Below are 17,825 nucleotides of genomic sequence, written 5' to 3' on the forward strand. Positions count from 1 at the left end.
CCTAAGAACTAGGTCTGCAGCTGAAATAGGATAAATCGAAACAGGTAACAGTAAAGTAACATTTACATACACCATCACATTATTTGGAAGTCTGTCAAAAACCTTGTTATCACCACACCATCACCAAATGTCGCCACGGGACATTTAGAAGTTTAAATGAAACATTGATAGTTATTATAATTTGACACCAATTTGTGGACATTTTACCAAACGGATTCTTTCCTGCTGTCATATTTATACAGGTAAAATCTCCTTTAGCCATCTTTTAGAAAACAAAGTTTTCTTTTTATCTGGAAAAGCTAATGGAAAAACGATGTCAATCAGTGCAACTGGTGTTGCTAGGCCTAGTTTTATTCATTACTTCTAGTAAACATTCAGGTGAAATCAGACCAGAGACAAACTTCGGGAATGGGTCTAAGACCCAAACATACCACACAATCTGTTTGTGTTTTATTTAGCTGCAATCTCTGTCATTAAAAACCAGTCACTCGCTATATCCCAAAAACTCCTCTTCACGCTCTCATCAGAGAGGTCTCCCAGCACCATGCAAACACACCAGCCCCCACCGGTGCAGTCAAGCTCACACAGGACAATCTGTCCTCTGTGTGTAACTTGGGGGGAAAAGAGTGATATTAGTCAAATTAACAATTAAGAAAGTCTCATCGGTTTTCTGTTGCATTTTTATGATTAATCTGTAATGTTTAACATAGTCAGTAGTCTTGTAAGCACTCCACCTTTACCTCTGAAACTTATAAGTGGCTGAGTTGAAAAGCTATCACAGAGATCCTACTTCGAGGTAAATAAACCAAAGGAATTGTCAAGTACATCTGAATCTTGTTTACTGTACATTCTAGATTTTCTGTTGCCTGGGCTCCTAGCAGGCCCACAATTAATACACTCCACTTTAACCACATGCTTACTGAATACAGTTTTAGTATTTGGTTGTGATTGAAATCTAGATAGCACTCATCTCAGTCTTCTGTGAGGAATGAGGGTAAGTTGTCAACTTTGATTTATTTGTCCCAGATAAGACAGGAACCAATCTGTCTCTCCTCCTCTCCAAAAAGGGAGTCTTTGTAAACACAGGCCTTAGCTTTGGTCCATTTTATGGCAGTTGTTTGCTCAAGCACCACTCCCAAAATTCTTTCACAGGTCTAAGGTTATAGTAAATTAGAACATCTCTGCTTAAACTCCTAAAAACTCTCACAAGGGCTGTGGACATCTTCACCATACATTGAGACGATGATATGCTAATTCATATCATCCCCTTTGAAGTCTGGACTTTCCCTGTGTGTTTTGAGTTGAAACAGAGACCCACCATCTACCAAAATGACCTTTTTACAATGATCAGTGTATCCATGTGCTTCTTTCAGCTATTTTAACTGCTGTGGGGGTGGTGAGCAAACCTCAGTAATCGTTATCAGCTTTTTTATTTTCTTAAATTCTAGCATTGTTCTCATATTATCAGCTAGATTACTCTCATCATTTAATTCCCATGTATTCTAAAAATTTTAGGAATTCTATATGGCCATGCCAAACAGAGTTTCACAAGGTGTCAGTCCTGAGGAACTAGTTATATTATAAGCATTTTCACTAGGTCCAAACACTGATAATGGTCTTCCTGCTTTCTCCATACATTTCTTTAGTCTGTTTTTAATTGTTCCATTCATCCTTTCTAATACTCCTGCACTTTGTGGATGGTACGCACAGTGGTGTTTTAGGTTAATGTGGAACATTTGTCCAATCCTATTCATAATTTGGTTCACAAAATAAGTTCCATTATCACTATATATTCTTTCAGGAATTCCATATTAGTTATTGCATCTGGATTCTTCGTTGAAAAGAATTCTATCCATTTTGAACATGCATCTATGATGACTAAACAAACCCTTTTTCTCTCACTTCTATTTAATTCAAGAAAATCCATATGAATTACTTGGAAGGGTAGTTTCTGGAAAGCACCTTTAGCCTGGCCTTAGATTAGGCTTATGCTTAGCGCATGTCAACCACACTCTACAAAATTTTTTTTTATTATAAGTATTAAATCCATAGTAGTATATAATGTTGATGTACCTATACCACTATCCCTCCTTTTGAGACATGCGTTACGCTATGGCTCAATATTGCAGCCCATCTGTATAGATTTTTTCCTAGGATAAGTTTTTTGTTTGTATATTTCATTTATTTATTTATTTTTTCTCTCGTCATACATAGACGTCTTTCTTCAGTGTAGCTTTCTTTTATTATATCCATTGATCTATTTCTGACTCTGGCTCTACTGTTATATATCTTTCAAAACTTCTGCTTTAAGTGGTAATTCTGGAGTTACATTCATTATTTCAATGTGCCCTGCTGCTGCTTTAGCCGTTTCATCAACAAATGCATTTTCTTTTAAGACTAAATCTGTGCGAAATGTATGCACAGCGCACTTGCATACTGTTAATCTTTTTGTGTTTTAGCATTTGTTAATAGTTCTACATGTGTCACGGTTTTTCCTATAGATGTTACCATTCCTCTATTTTTTCTTCTCTTTTTTTTTTTTTTAAAGTATGTACTGTAGCATGTGCATACTGGCTATCAGTATCCACAGTTACTCTTTTTATCTGTCATTAGTTTACATGCTCCCGTAAGAGCCACTAATTTTGCTACTTGGTCTGAATAATTAGATAGTAGCTGCTGTGCTTTTTTTTTTTTACTCTTATTATTATCTTAATTGTGGTGTAACTCACCACAGCATATCCTGTTATTATATTACCCAACACATTTTTCCTAAAAAAACCCATCTACAAACAATACTTCTCCATCAGCTAATGGCTGATCTTGTAGATCTGCTCTTGATTTTGCATTTTTCTCTGCTAGCTCCTGACAGTCATGATTTGTTTGCAGTTATAAGGCTGATATTGCATGTGGCTCTCTTAAAATAAGTGAGTGGAACAGCACTATCGTTGCACTTGTTTCTACAGTTATTAATGCATCTTATTACAGCTCGAACACATTATGCACATGCCACAGTATCTAGTTTAGATAAAAAAATAAGCTATTGGTTTCAACTTTGCTCCATGCTGCTGTGTTAACACTGAGGTCATAAAATGACCCTTGCAGTCTACCATTTGAATAAGAGGTTTGCTGTAGTCTGGCAATGCTAATGCTGTACTGGAGACTAACTTCTTTTTTTTTTTTTTTTAATTTCGCAAATTCTTCTGGTATCTATTTGAGGACAGAGGACATTTTTAGTGTATCTTCATACATTAGTTTGTTTAATGGTGCTGTTATTTCTGCATAATTTGGAATCCAGGCTCTGCAGTAATTTGTCAGTCCTAAGAATGACATAATTTGTTTCTTCTAATTACATGAACTTCTTGGCAACAATGTTGCCACTTTCTCTTTTGTATACACATACAGAAACCATTTTCTTCTACCTTCCCCTACATACTTTTTCCATCAAAACCACTTAAACATCCTTGAGCAAGATGTTACATCAGCCAGAGCAGCTAATGTTTACATATCTTGCCCTGACAATCAATTTCAGTGCCAAAACCCATCTTTATCCATTGTCTCTCTGTTCTCTTCACCATTCAACAACTTTCTCTTGGTAGTCTTTCATTTTTCACCATCCTGCTTTAATGGATTTTGTCTAATATCTGTTTTAGCACTCATCTGAACAGGCAGAGTTTTTCTGTTATCTGTCTAACATCAGTAGGTCCAGTAGGTCTTTGTCACCGCTGGACTGATAGTAAGGCATACCGGGCATTTGCCCGCTGGCCTGATGACTTACTGGCCTGCGCTTTTTTTTTTTTACGAAATATAATATAATAAAGATTTAAAACAATATGTGGATAACGGTATATAAACCCTCCTATTGGTGCATAAACTGGTAGATCGGCCCTTTAGTCATGATTGATTGAAGCCTGGGCCAATGAGGTGAGGGGCAGGCCAGGGGCGAAGCTCGGCTCTTTTGACTCGGCTCCCAAAGAAGAGCCGGCTCCCGAACGGCCACCTCTGGAACCTGATTGGACACCTCAGGTGTCACTCCAGTTGATTGACAGGCAAGTCTCGTTGAAAGATGAGTGAGAAACGCGGCGTCTTTGAAATGAGTGGCAGTGTTGTACTGTCAGAGTGAACCTACTTTCCTGGAATACATCATTTTGAGTTAAGTTTTAATGTGATTTCCAAATTAATCATTGTTTTTAAAGATTGCACATTTAGAGAAGATATTTTGTTGCCAATTGTTAGGCTAAACGAGTAGGCTAAAGTTATGAAAGGCTACTGTCACGTTAGCATGAAGCTATTATATAGCACTTTAATCATTGTTGGTTTTCAGTAAGTGTATAATCAACACAGTTCATAAGGATTTCATAACTGTAACGTTAGATGAAACTGATGAAAAGCTTTTTTGTTATTATAAAGGTATAAAAGTACAACTTTAGCCAAGCTACTTCACCTGACTGACCTACATGATCTGGTTTAATTTTATAGCAGCTCGGCTTGGAGTTGGTTTTAAAGTAAGTTAAAGCACAAGAATGGAGACAAAGAGTTTAAGATTAACACAATATTGAGGTTGAACCCGGCTGTCTTATTTTGTGTAGGGACAGATAACAATGAAAAGACTTCTTTGTAAAGAAGCACAAGTCAGACCCAGATCAGACCCCAGCCATGAAACCAGCAGCCCTGGCAGCCCCCAACCTGAAGCAAGTCAGTGTGGGCAGACACAAGGAGCCAGGCTACCACCACCAGGTCAGAGTATTCAAAGGCAGCTAAATGCATCTCCACTTTATAGAAGTGGAGCCTCACTTTGCCCAGATTGTTAATGTAAAGAGGGGGATGCGTATGTCCTGCTGGTGAATATTGTGATCACAATAGTGTGAGTGGGTGTGTGAGATGTGTGATGCATGCATCATTTTAGCTGTTTCTCTGTAGACATCAGTAGTGACTGGCCAGACCTGTGGACTGTCAAACAAAAAGAAGAATTTAAATCCAAGTTTTGTTGAATGATTTAAAATAACATTCATCCAAAAAAAGGATATTCAATATTTGCAGGGATATTATATACTGTATATCTATTTTATCTGATTGGTTTTGATGTTTGGAAGGGAATGATTTTTGGTAAAATATGAACAAGGATGCATTGTCACTGCACCTGATCAAGTCATAATAATTTTGTATTAGTGAGTGGAAACAGTGGTTAAGGGACAAAAAAAAAAACATGCTGTCACAGCGCACTTAATTTTTTTCCCCTTCAATACCTGGTGATGGCCTGGTCTTGGTTAAAAATGCCCGGCCTGAAAAATTTCCCCAGTCCAGCCCTGGTCTTTGTGACCCTAATTTATGAGGGCCTCTGCTCAGGAATGCTTCATCTGACTCACTAAAGTCAGAGGTCTTTACATCTCATGTGGACAGTGAGTTTAACCGGACTCCTGCATGGACTTTAACCGTCCAGGGCAAAGCTTTCCTAATGAGTCCTGTCTCAGCACTGTACCACGAGTTAACTGACATTCTTTATTATTTTTTATTTTATTTCTAATCTTCTTTTTATTTTAGTCTGTAGCTATTTCTCCTGTACCCAGATCCTCCCATTTCTGTTTTTTTTTTTTGCTTACTAAGACATGCAATGGTCTCCACTCTCTTTTAATTTATTTATTTTGTCTGCGAGCTACTCTTTCTAATTGTTTTTTCTGATCTTCATTATTTTTATACCAAAAGTAACATACAAGGCCTCACTAACATATATCTTGTAATCTGGAAGACATTCCCTTCAGTTAATAGGGCTGTGGCTGTTATTGTATTAGCTGGATCTTTGTCTAGCAGATCTAATGTTAAAAAAGAATGACGTGATAAGAACAAAGAAATCTCCTGCCTTGATTTCCTCTGTCCTTTTCACAACAATCTGTCCTTTTCACAATCTTTATTATCTATCAGCTGAATTTCTGGTTTTATGTCTCCATTCAGAAACAAATCTTGGTAATTCAACTGAAACTTCAGGGCCATCTAGTAATCTAGTTTAGCTCTTTCTTTGGACAATTTCTGGCTAAATGCCCTTCCTTGCCACATCTCCAACAACCCGTAAAAGAATTCCTACAGAATCCCTGTCTTGCCCCCCTGCCTCCTCCTCTGTATCCTCCTCTGCTTCATGCACCAAAACCGGAATGAGGAGGAATAAGAGGAGCTGAGAGGCTCGCTATTTATTTATTTTTTAATCAACCAGAAATGTTACATTCTCCATGCCTTCCTTCTCTTCCTCGTTATATCCCTGATAATATATATATAATTTTAAATCAATAGTTCACCTTACTAATTTAATTTAATTAATCTCATAAAACCATGGGCATGGACTGTCTTTTACTTTATTTATATTAGAGCTTCCACAAAAGTTTACATAACTATCCTCAATGTAAATACTCTAGGAATCACTAAAACACTCCAAAATCTCCTTCCCAAAGCAGAATTTCTTTAAAGTAATTGGCAGTCGGAGTCTGTCCAGTCTTAAAAAGTTATCATTGCCGTCAACGTCAGTCTGATACCATTCAGTGGAGAAGTCAGTTCTAAGTTTCTCCGTCGAGTCTCTAGTCAGTTCAGTATTATTTCTGAACTAATTTAGTCAGTCAGTAACATGCACCAACCCACTCTGACTCGCCAGTTTTTTTTATTTTATTTATTTATTTGGCCAACCTTTTTTCTTTGTTATAACTTCATCCTGCAGCACAACTAATTTTTGTTTATTTTAAGCTACCATTAAATCCATAATTTTACTCTTTTTGGAAGGAATTCAATTTTATCAGGATCCTGTTTTCCTATGAGTTATCAATCTTTGCACAATAGCTGTTCTCTGCACAATTTATCTTCTTTGCTTCTTTATCTTCTTTATACACACTTTCTTTTTTACTGTTTACTTCCCCCGTTTCCCATTTTGAAAATTTAGTCCAGCTTTTCAACACCTAGGGTGTTCTAATAACTGGTTATTTTTATTCAGCAGGGCGGAGAATTAATTTTTCTTTTGTGGTATTTTTCGCTTCAACTCTCTCAAGAGCGGAAAATTCTTGCCTTTGCATCCACAAAAGACTCTCCGCTTACAGTCCTGCTGTATTTTATGAGAGGAAAAAATATCGAATGATATTTTCACTCTCCTTTCACACATTCACATTCACACGTACGGAATTTATTCGCGTCTGTTAACGCAGGACCCCGCAGTCCTCGCGGGTATTCGTCGGGCCCCGTTGTCCTCTTTAAGTAGTTTCGGTTTGGGCTTTCTCTGGACCCCGTCGTCCTCTTTAATCAGTTTCGGTTCGGGCTTTCTCTGGACCCCGTCGTCCTCTTTAATTAGTTTCGGTTCGGGCTTTCTCTGGACCCCGTCGTCCTCTTTAATCAGTTTCGGTTCGGGCTTTCTCTGGACCCCGTCGTCCTCTTTAATTAGTTTCGGTTCGGGCTTTCTCTGGACCCCGTCGTCCTCTTTAATTAGTTTCGGTTCGGGCTTTCTCTGGACCCCGTCGTCCTCTTTAATTAAATTTATTCCACGGAATTTAAGCGTCTTTTTCGCGGGACCCCGTCGTCCTCTTTAACCTGTCAGTGCCTAGGATTACAGGGTTTTTTACGCGCTGAACCCTCGTTCACGCTTCTCTTTTTAAGTTTAAACATACTCACCTATAACGTTGTCTCTAGCCTTCTTCCACGGATTTTCCGTCAATCCTCAGATCCCAGCTAGCGAGTCAATCTCCAGTCCTGGAAAAGGATTTAAAAGACTCACTAGAGCCTTTTAGCCGTGCACGGACTTTCTGGATACTACCTCGCCCGCTGGAATCATCAGATCTCTTGGAAATCCGGCTCGAAGGACCAATTAAATGTCAGGTTCAAATACCTACAAATTTATAAAGAAGCAAGAGAGACGTTATAGGACTTTTTAACTCATGAGGAGAACCAACGAGGAGACAGCTTTCACAGCTTCGTCCTGATCAATTCTGACCATCTCCTCACGCCTCCTCTATTTTATTAGGGAAAATGGGTGTCTCCAGAAAGGAAACAAAGAAAAGGGTATCCTATTACAACACATCTCAAAACACAGGACAGGGGGATCCTAGCCTGATTAACATAGACTTTCAAATCTCTTCGAGATTCTGGTCTGACCAAGACCATAACGAATACGATTCGAAATGGCCTGGTCAACCCGCCTCCCTCGGGTTGCTACTGGTTGAGGCCAGAAAAGGCTGTGCCTAAGCTTAAGCCAATCACACCACTCTTTCCTCTGACGTATGATTTAGCTACCAGCGGGGCTAACTGGTAGATTAAACTCTTACCAAAGCCAGTAGGGAGCAAGCCAGGCGAAAACGTCTTTCCTGTCAAGAAACGATTCAAGGGCTGTTCTTTGCTCGATTTTTAACGAGAATCTCCCGTCGAACACTTTCATTACAGCATCTACAGCAGTGTCAAAAGCTTGATGCTGCTCCATGTTGATATTGAATGAAGCGCTTCCGTGTACAATCCATGGGTTGAGTGGCAGTTCAACCACGTCACTACCTTGAACCCGCCTTGGTTGGCGCTGCTCAAAGTTGATTGCTTCCCGACAAAGTGGGTGGAGTTCCCATTTTTTCGGGAACTCGAATCCACCTGAATGAGCAGTTGGCCTGAGTAAGTGTAGCAGAGCCGAAGGTGTTGCGTCACTGCGAGGGCGGAGCCTGGGTAGGGGGATCCAGTTTCAGGCCGCATTCCTAACAAGGAATTTTTACGACCATAACACAAATGAACAAGGCACACTTTGCTTACAATCTTACTCAATACAACAAACAGAGTTTATATGGGATAACTACATCACATGCATTTACAACTCAACAGTTAGCTTTAGCTTAGGCTACCCATGTACCTACAGAACTGGAGTTATATCCACTAACTTTGTCCACGAATTACATGCAAAGACAGACACAGCAGTGTCCTGGTTACAGTGACGTAGATCACCTATAGAAAGAATCACATTTTAGAGCTCAAGTGGAAATGCAAGTCAAGGGAATGTGTTTTGACATTAGAGTTTTCAGAGTTTCTGAAAGCCAGGTGCTCGTCCTTTTGAAGATTTTGACTTATGAGTGATTGCGTCCCTGTAAGTCACCTCTATAATATGGTGCCAGCTTTCTTTCTTTCTCACTTCTACTGAACAGAGATGTTGGAATAGATGGTATATGGTGCTGCAGAGGATCTGAAACACTTAGAGACAGGGCTCAGACTGTAGAACACGTTGTGACTGAAAATCTTGAGTGGATGTTGAGTAGCTTACTACGGAAGTGTATTGCTGCCACTCTACGAAAAAAAAAGAAGGCTCAGTATCACGTAATTACATGAAAAGTTTATTGTTATAACAATATCTTTTTCACGTTTTAACAATATATTTTCACGTTATAACGTAAAAATATCTCATCTTGAAATAACGTGATAAATATATTGTTAAAACGTGAAAAAGATATTGTTATAACAATAAACTTTTCACGTAATTACGTGATACTGAGCCTTCTTTTTTTTTCGTAGAGTGGCAGCAATACGCTTCCGTAGCTTACAGCCAGAGACCTGTACATGAATTTGTTTTCCTTACAGGTCTGTTTCCTGCTTCGTATTGCTTACGTTGTCTGAACGCTGAGACCAATAGATAAGGAAGGTGTTTATCTCTGAGGCACCAGACACGGGTTGGGCATCACAGCATGAGAATGAAAAACAAAACTAAAAGCTGGCACAAGATTAGCAACAAGTTCAGGCCAACACAAACACACGTGCACATGCTTTTCAAACTTTTTGGGACCTGGACACGAAATTTGAGCACAAGCATTTCTGGAGTTTCAGATTGATCCATGACGCTCCTGTTCAGAAGTGAAATGTCTAAGAAGGGGCTGGACAGTACTCTGCTCCTTTTTTAAGTCCAATATAAAAAGCATAAAACTGCTTTTTTTTAACTCCATCCTATAAGAAAACTCAGACTACAAGCATGTCTTAAAGACATAAAGACCTGGATGACTCAGAACTGTCTGCTTCTAAATTCAGACAAAACTGAAGTCGTTATCTTTGGACCTGAGCGTTTCAGGGAGAGATTGTCTAGCTATATAGTTACTCTAGATGGTATTTCCTTGGCTTCTAGTTCTACAGTGAGGAACCTTGGAGTTATTTTTGACCAGAATTTATCATTTGACTCGCATATAAAACAGGTTTCTAGGACTGCTTTCTTTCATCTTCGTAATATTGTTAAAATCAGGAACATCTTGTCTCAGAGTGATGCAGAAAAACTAGTCCATGCTTTTGTTACTTCAAGATTGGACTACTGTAATTCTTTATTATTGGGCTGTCCCACATATTCTCTGAAAAGCCTTCAGTTGATCCAAAATGCTGCAGCCAGAGTTTTGATGAGAACTAACAGGAGAGATCATATTTCTCCAGTTTTAGCTTCTCTTCATTGGCTCCCTGTTAAATTCAGAATAGAATTTAAGATTCTTCTCCTTACATATAAAGCTCTTAATGACCGAGCTCCATCATATCTTAAAGATCTCATTGTAAGATATTTTCCTAACAGAGCACTTCGTTCCCAAACTGCAGGTTTACTTGAGGTTCCCAGAGTTTCTAAAAGTAGAATGGGAGGCAGAGCCTTCAGTTATCAGGCCCCTCTATTGTGGAATAAGCTGCCAGTAAATGTCCGGGAAGCAGACACCCTTTCCACTTTTAAGACCAGGCTTAAAACTTTCCTTTTTTATAAAGCTTATAGTTAGGTCTGTTGAATCTGATAGTGTGTCTGCTAGTGTGTCTTGTTCTGCCTCCACCTCTGGCACCCTCTATACTTTCATTACCCCCTACCCGAACCAGGGTTTGAATCCCATTCCCGCCTATCTTACCTCTTTTATTTCTCCCCCTACCCGAACCAGGGTTTGAATCCCCACCCCGCTGTGACTGGTGTGCAGTTGGTGAGAGGCTGAGGTAGCTTGTGGCTGTAAAAAGATGGTTGTTGTGGTGTGAGGAGCAGATCTATATAGGGAGTATAGGGAATTACTCACTGAGTCTGGTCCTTTACTTTATTATTTATTTTTTCGTTAGCACAAGTTTCTTGTGTTTACCTTGAATAGGGATGGCTCAGGTAATCCTGAAACATCCCATAGTTAAGCTGCTATAGGCCCAGACTGCTGGGGGGCCTCATCTGACACACCTTTCCTCACTTTACTCTCTTTATGTATATGTGATATTATTGTGGTCATTAACTCGTGTTTCCCTGTTCCAACAGATATCCTTTGAATGGTGTTACAGTGCCGCCGCCGCTGCGCCTCCCCCCCCCTTTCTGTCTTCTCAAACCCCAGCTGGTCGAGGCGGGTGGCCACCCTTCCTGGTTCTGGTTCTGCCAGAGGTTTCTTCCTGTTAAAAGGGAGTCGTTTCTCTCCACAGTCGCCTCAGGCACGCTCAGGCCGGGAAATTGGACCGAAAAACAAAAAGTTTTCAGTGCAATCTGTTGGTTTTCTTAGCTAGGAAATTGTTTTTGAATTGGCTCTATATGAACGAATTGGATTATTTTATGAATTATGATTATTATTAATTAATTGAATTCCAATTGGCTTGAATTGGACTTACTATCTAAGTGCCTTGAGATGACGTTTGTTGTATTTGGCGCTATATAAATAAAAATGAATTGAATTGAATAAGAAGTCAAATTCTAAACCGTCAATATGACTTAAAAGTGGTTCGATATTTGTTCCACATCAGTCAGTTTACATGATCTGAGTTTTTTTTCCTGCATTCTTTTACAATATGACGTATTGGAGGAATGAAAGTATCATTAAAGGAACATTCCACCAGTGGAGACATGAATATGTATTGAAAGTGGGCCATATATGTAGTAGAATAGTAGCATAAATTTCTAATTTGGTGCCTTCTTGATCAAGAAAAGGCAGAAAATGACTTTTTTGTGCTTTTGGATTAAAGACAACAATCCCCATAGTGCATTGCAATGCTCGAGATCCTCAGGCCACTCCCCCGAGAGTAGCACCGACTACGCTACCTGGAAATCATGTCACACAATTTCTAGTGAAGAGTTTGCGAAATCATTAGTGAATTACTCCTCGTTTGTGTTTCGAAATGGTGTGCACTTGCATGGTACCGGGATGTTCAGCCAGCACAAGAAAAATACACGGAGTAAGTTTTCATAGATTACCCAAAGAGTTGGACTTGTGCAAAAAGCCAGGAACTTTTGGAACTGCTAGCAATGCTAAACGCATTTGCCTGGAGGTAAGGCTATTTTTCTAACTCGACTCTAGCGGCTACTGAGAACACACACTGATATAGTCGTCTGCTGTAAAGCAGCACATCTCATATGATTTGGCTGTTTACAAAGTAAATATCTTGTATGTTTTGGTCGCTTGCTGTTCTAGTGTGTCTGCCTCGCTAACTCCACTCGTCAGCAAAGTTAGCAATGTAACGTTAGACACTTTGCTATGTAGATCTAAATAAGTTCGTTATTAGCGATGTAAATCCACCATGTTTTACTGTGTTAGTCTGACGTTATTCAAATGTTTTTAACGTTATTGAACGTATGACATTTCAGACTAAAACGACGTCGACGTCTGCTGCAGAGTTGTCCTCATCACCAGAAAACATTGAATCCCAGACAGCGCCAGACGTCAGCTGTACCTTAACCCATTCCTCGTGATACATTTTGTAATATTACCATGTCTTATGTCCTAAATGTCTTTGTCTTATATGGTCTTTACCTTATCCTTGCACTGCCTTACCTGTTTGCACTTCCATCGAGCACCTTACTGTATACTCAATCACAGGGTCAATACCTTTTTTTAATAGTGTGGATAATGTTGTTTGTGTGTCTTTATGTTCATGACAATTCTTATTTTGTGAATTAAAAAACAAAATGTCACTCCTTCTCTCCTGTCTCCCTTCAACAAAGTTTAGAATAGCATCATAAACTTGGAAGGAGGTAACTGATTTGCAACAAACTTATAATGCAATGTATACTTGTAATGCTTCATAATTTATAGTAATTATAGGTAGGCTATGATCACAATTCTGTCGTTTTGTCATCTGAGGTAACAGTAGCTATATTGTTCCAGTTCTGAAATGTTGGTCGTTAAATAACTCGAATACACTTGGAGCAACATTAGGCTACTAAGAACCACAACAACGTACATTTAACCATTTAATTAAATAACTATACAAACAATACAACTGTTGAATGAATATGAAACAAGGAAACTATCTCCTGAGCGTCCTCCACTTCTTGGTGCCCGCAGTACTGGCCGTCTGGAGCTGGGTAGTTCTGGCGGATAGCCTGCACGACACGAGGCCCTCTGCCCAATCTCTCTCCTTGCAGGACCCACTCAAGAAAGTGCCGGTAGGCTGTTGGACGAAATTGTCTAGACAAAACATTGATCACAAAGTGAGTGATGGCATTTGAGCCTAGCGTGCCACAGTAGCTTGCATAACTGCAAGCTATTTGTGCAATGAACATGCCACGTTAGCGTGTTAGCAAGAGTACTCCTTGACATAGTAACAAAGAAAACAAACTTACTTTACAGAAAGACGTCCATTTGGCCCTGTAGGCTTTGGCTGTCGTTTCCAGTTGACTTTAGGTATTCTAAAGTAGGTCTCCAGGACGCCACTATCCATATGGGGTGCGAAACTCGGGTGATCAACAACACACACGTCCGTGTCATCCTCCGATTTCGTCCAGAAGAAATTGGCACCGCTGGAATTCTCGGCAGCAGACAGACTCTTGTTCAGTGTCCATTGGCGCACAGTTAGAGCACAGGCACCACCAATTCGCCCCAGCTCGAGCCATATCTTCTTCTAAATCCCAGTCCTCCGTATTGCATCTGTCTGAGTATTCGGTACCTTCGACCATGTTAGCTGCAGCTCTCAAAAGCACTGGCACTGCTCTGTGATAGGTCTGTTAGCGCATTAGGTCCAACCCCCCTATGGGCGGTGTTAAAGGGTGGGAACTAGCGCTTGTAGTTTCTACAGAAATCCACCCCTCTTCCACTTCCTCCTACAATGACGCAAAATGGCGATTTTTGCGTCATTGTAGGAGGAAGTGTAAAGAGGTGAATACGGATTTCTCCCGTCTCAGGGGGAAATGAGAGAGTGTTGCATGACCATTCAAAAGTATGACTGGGTTTCTAACAATGCAAAGCCTAATGCAAATGGGTGGAGTGTCCCTTTAACAGAATAAATTCTGTCATTTGCTTGTATAAATATTGTGTATTTTCAGTTATTTTCATTCTACTTTTTAAATGTCTGTTGGACTACACTAGCTGCATGCTAACTTTGACACGGCTATTGGATGCTGGATTAATGATCTATTTATCCATCTTTCTATTTAGTGATTTATTGATCAATAGAAGAGACTCGATCAAAGTCGTGCTGCTGTAGGCGGCCACACAAGCTTGTGAATGATGGAGTGTTCCTAACTTTTCTAGACACTGCTTCTGCATATTGGCTAAGTTTCTGTGAAATAAATAGTGACATATTGTAATATGCCATGTGCTGTTGAAAGTATCTTTACTGTATTTACCTCTTTTTAAGACAAACACCAGAGGACTTTTTATGTGATCTGATACGTAAAACCCTAAAACATTTCATTTCATTTTCACAAACGTTGTGCTCAGCAAGGTCAAGGCATCAAAAGAAACATTTGTCTTTCTGGAAATGCTCTAGAAAACATTAAAAATGTCAGAAAAAAACCTGAATATGTGTTTGACAGCAGTCATAAATAAGCAGAAGTTTTTATATGTGAGGAGCCGGTAACTGAAGCAGAGCTGCAGAGCTACGTCAGGACATAACAAAGTGCATGTGGGGACCTGTAGGGGAAGAACGGGGCAAACGGAAAGAACAGAAAGAGTAAACAGAGTTAGATAATGTCTGGCTGCACCCTCAGTACGAAATCAGTTTCACCACATGTAAAAATGATCCAGGCTGGAATACAGTACTTGTGTTTTCAACTCTACTCCCACTTCTGTCCTCATATTTCTGAGCGTTGATTCCAGTTAGTCGGACTTTATAAAAAATAACTATTTTTTAGTGTTTCTTATGCTAAAGGAAAGACTGAAGGACACACTGACCCTCAAGTTCAAGCCCATCCTGGCTGATCAGGGCGGCCAGCGCCATACTTCCCAGTCACTTCACTCTGTTGGGACCCTCATGAGTAAAAAGGACCAACGCTGTCCTATAAGGTCATGTTGTGCCTCCATGGGTTGCCTTTGTTTACACCACAAACGCAGACCCATTGACAAATCAATGGTCTCTAAAGGTGTCCCACCCCCTGACTCTAAGAGACACTGTTATTCTCTCCACCTCCAACACATCTCCTTCCTCCCCAGTCTTCAGTTTCATGGGCAAGTATGTAAAAACATGTGGCCGGCTGGGAATGAGTTGGAGGGGCTCACCACTCACATAAGGTGGGGGAAAGATCCAGGGTCCAGAGTGGGATCGCAGCTGGGCTTAGTGGGATGAATCCTGACTTTGATCATTTCCCAGCCCAGTCTGACAGAGGAGGCTGGGATGGGATGCAGGAGAAAAGCTTTGCATGTCCAATTCATTATTATTATTTTTTTATATATATATAGCACCAAATACAACAAATGTCATCTCAAGGCACTTAGATAATAAAGTCCAATTCAAGCCAATTGGAATTCAATTCATTGTAATCATAATTCATTTCAAAATAATCCAATTTGTTCATATAGAGCCAATTCAAAAACTATTTCCTAGCTAAGGAAACCAACAGATTGCACTGACACTTGTCTTCAGTCCAATCTCCCGTCCTGAGCGTGCCTGCTGTGGAGAGCTCCAGTGACTGAGATAAACAAAGGAAACACATGGATTGGGATAGAGTGAGCTTATGTCACAGATGCTGTGCTCTTTGACTTACTTTAAAAAAACGTCCCACATGAAAGGCTTTTCCACCATGAGCGTGTCACTGCCATGTTTAGCATGTCTCTTTCTAAGTGTGGGATGTCTGTCAGCTGCTGTGTTTTTGTCAGTGAGGCAACAACAGAACTTCATGTTCCAACCCCCCCCCCCCCCACTGTTACACCGTGTGCTCCGGTAACACAGCTGTCTCAGACCTTTTACAGACACACTTCAGGGTCATGTGACTCCTGTTGTGTAATCTGTTTTCCTGCTGCACAAGAGGTGGAGCTCTTTGTTTCCACACGTGTCAAAGTGTGAAAAAAAGTGTGAAAGTGCAAGTGTTAAAGTGTAAAGACTTAAGCAGGAAACTTAAAAGTTTACACAAACAAACAATTGATCATGACGAAAGGAACAGATGCATTTGGAACCATGACACTGGAATCCACAATAATAAGACAGGAATAGGCTTTGTTTTGCAGTACCTCTGACTGCAGACCGCAGGTCGGGGGGCACGCCCATGTGGAGCTCCGCTTGACTCCCTTTGCGGGCGCCATCTGGTGGCGGAGACCCTGCAGCACATTCACAAACAGGAAGCAGCACCGATTTCCCTGTAATAAGGAAACTATATTATTATATATATAATATATATATATATTATTTATACAATAACTAATATTTTTTTTATATATTATTATATACAATTATAACAATATCAATATTAAACAATTATAACAATATCAATATTAAACAATTATAACAATATATATTAGATAGATAATTATATATATATATATAATATATATATTATTTATACAATGAATAATATTTATATATATTATTATATACAATTATAACAATATCAATATGAAACAATTCTAATAATATATATTTGATAGATAATTATATATGAAACCATTACAATTATATATATTTGATAATCATACATATGAAACAATTATAATTATAAATATTAGATGGATAGATTTTTTTCTTTTATTCCTGTCCATAATTTTATCCATACAATTTTAATTATATATATTAGATAATCATATTTATGAAACAATTATAATTATATATATTCGATAGATAGATCTTGTTTTTTCTTCCTGTCCATAATTTGATCCATACAATTATAATTACGGTATATGTATTATATAGATAATTATATATATGAAACAATTTTAATTATATATATTTGATAATCATATTTATGAAACAATTATAATTATATATATATTAGATAGATAGATCTTGTTTTTTCTTCCTGTCCATAATTTGATCCATTCTGCCTATATTTAAAACAAGTTTTTATAGCTTTTCCCCAGAACAGACACAAAAACATACACCTCTGTATAGAAACCTACTGTATATGATTGTACCAGAGATAGTCTGTACATCTCAGGAACCATGTATGTGTCAGGAGTTGCAGAGGACTGGACCCAAATGCAGACGCTGGTAGAGACAGGTAGGTGAAGAATAAACTTTATTTTAACTGGCAAACTGAACTCACAGACAGCAGGAGGAACAGAGGAACACCAGGCTATAACACAGGACAGAACACAGGAAGACAGGACACTGAACTTCAAAATAAAACAGGAGCACAACAGGGAACAAAAGACAGACCATGACAGCACATTTGTAGCAGTTAGGGTTCAAACGCAGAACACGCCTGCATTTGCCTTTTGTCCATAATTTCTTTGCAAAACGCCTCATAATCATCATACAAGGTGAAAAGTTCCAAACCTGTTTCATAACTCATTAAACTTACAGCTTAAAATGTTGTTTCAATAATGTTGGACAATAAAACATATCCCTGTTTCAGGACATCCAGATTGCTCAATAAGAAAGAGGAGATCAGAGCAGAGCTCCAAGGGATGTCCAATCACATGAAGATTTTCTTGTATCCAAACTCTTACTTGTGTCTCTTCAGCTTTACACGAGTGACTGACCAAATATACAAATATACC

The 17,825-nt window shown here is 39.1% G+C and overlaps 2 long non-coding RNA genes across 2 annotated transcripts; one reads left to right on the top strand and one right to left on the bottom strand.

Moving 5' to 3' along the window:
- The first annotated feature begins 4,045 nt into the window (after positions 1 to 4,045).
- Positions 4,046 to 14,279, top strand: LOC142367131 (uncharacterized). The gene is made up of 5 exons (XR_012767021.1): positions 4,046 to 4,149; positions 4,477 to 4,502; positions 4,587 to 4,734; positions 11,231 to 12,225; positions 12,542 to 14,279. It is a non-coding gene; the product is annotated as an uncharacterized LOC142367131 (long non-coding RNA).
- LOC142367130 (uncharacterized) lies at positions 13,141 to 16,010 on the bottom strand. Its single transcript, XR_012767019.1, has 3 exons — positions 15,069 to 16,010; positions 13,520 to 14,807; positions 13,141 to 13,364 (listed from the first exon to the last, which is right to left on the bottom strand). It is a non-coding gene; the product is annotated as an uncharacterized LOC142367130 (long non-coding RNA).
- Positions 16,011 to 17,825: the final 1,815 nt, after the last annotated feature.

This window comes from Odontesthes bonariensis, chromosome 18 (genome assembly GCF_027942865.1).
Source record: "Odontesthes bonariensis isolate fOdoBon6 chromosome 18, fOdoBon6.hap1, whole genome shotgun sequence".
Taxonomy (NCBI): domain Eukaryota; kingdom Metazoa; phylum Chordata; class Actinopteri; order Atheriniformes; family Atherinopsidae; genus Odontesthes; species Odontesthes bonariensis.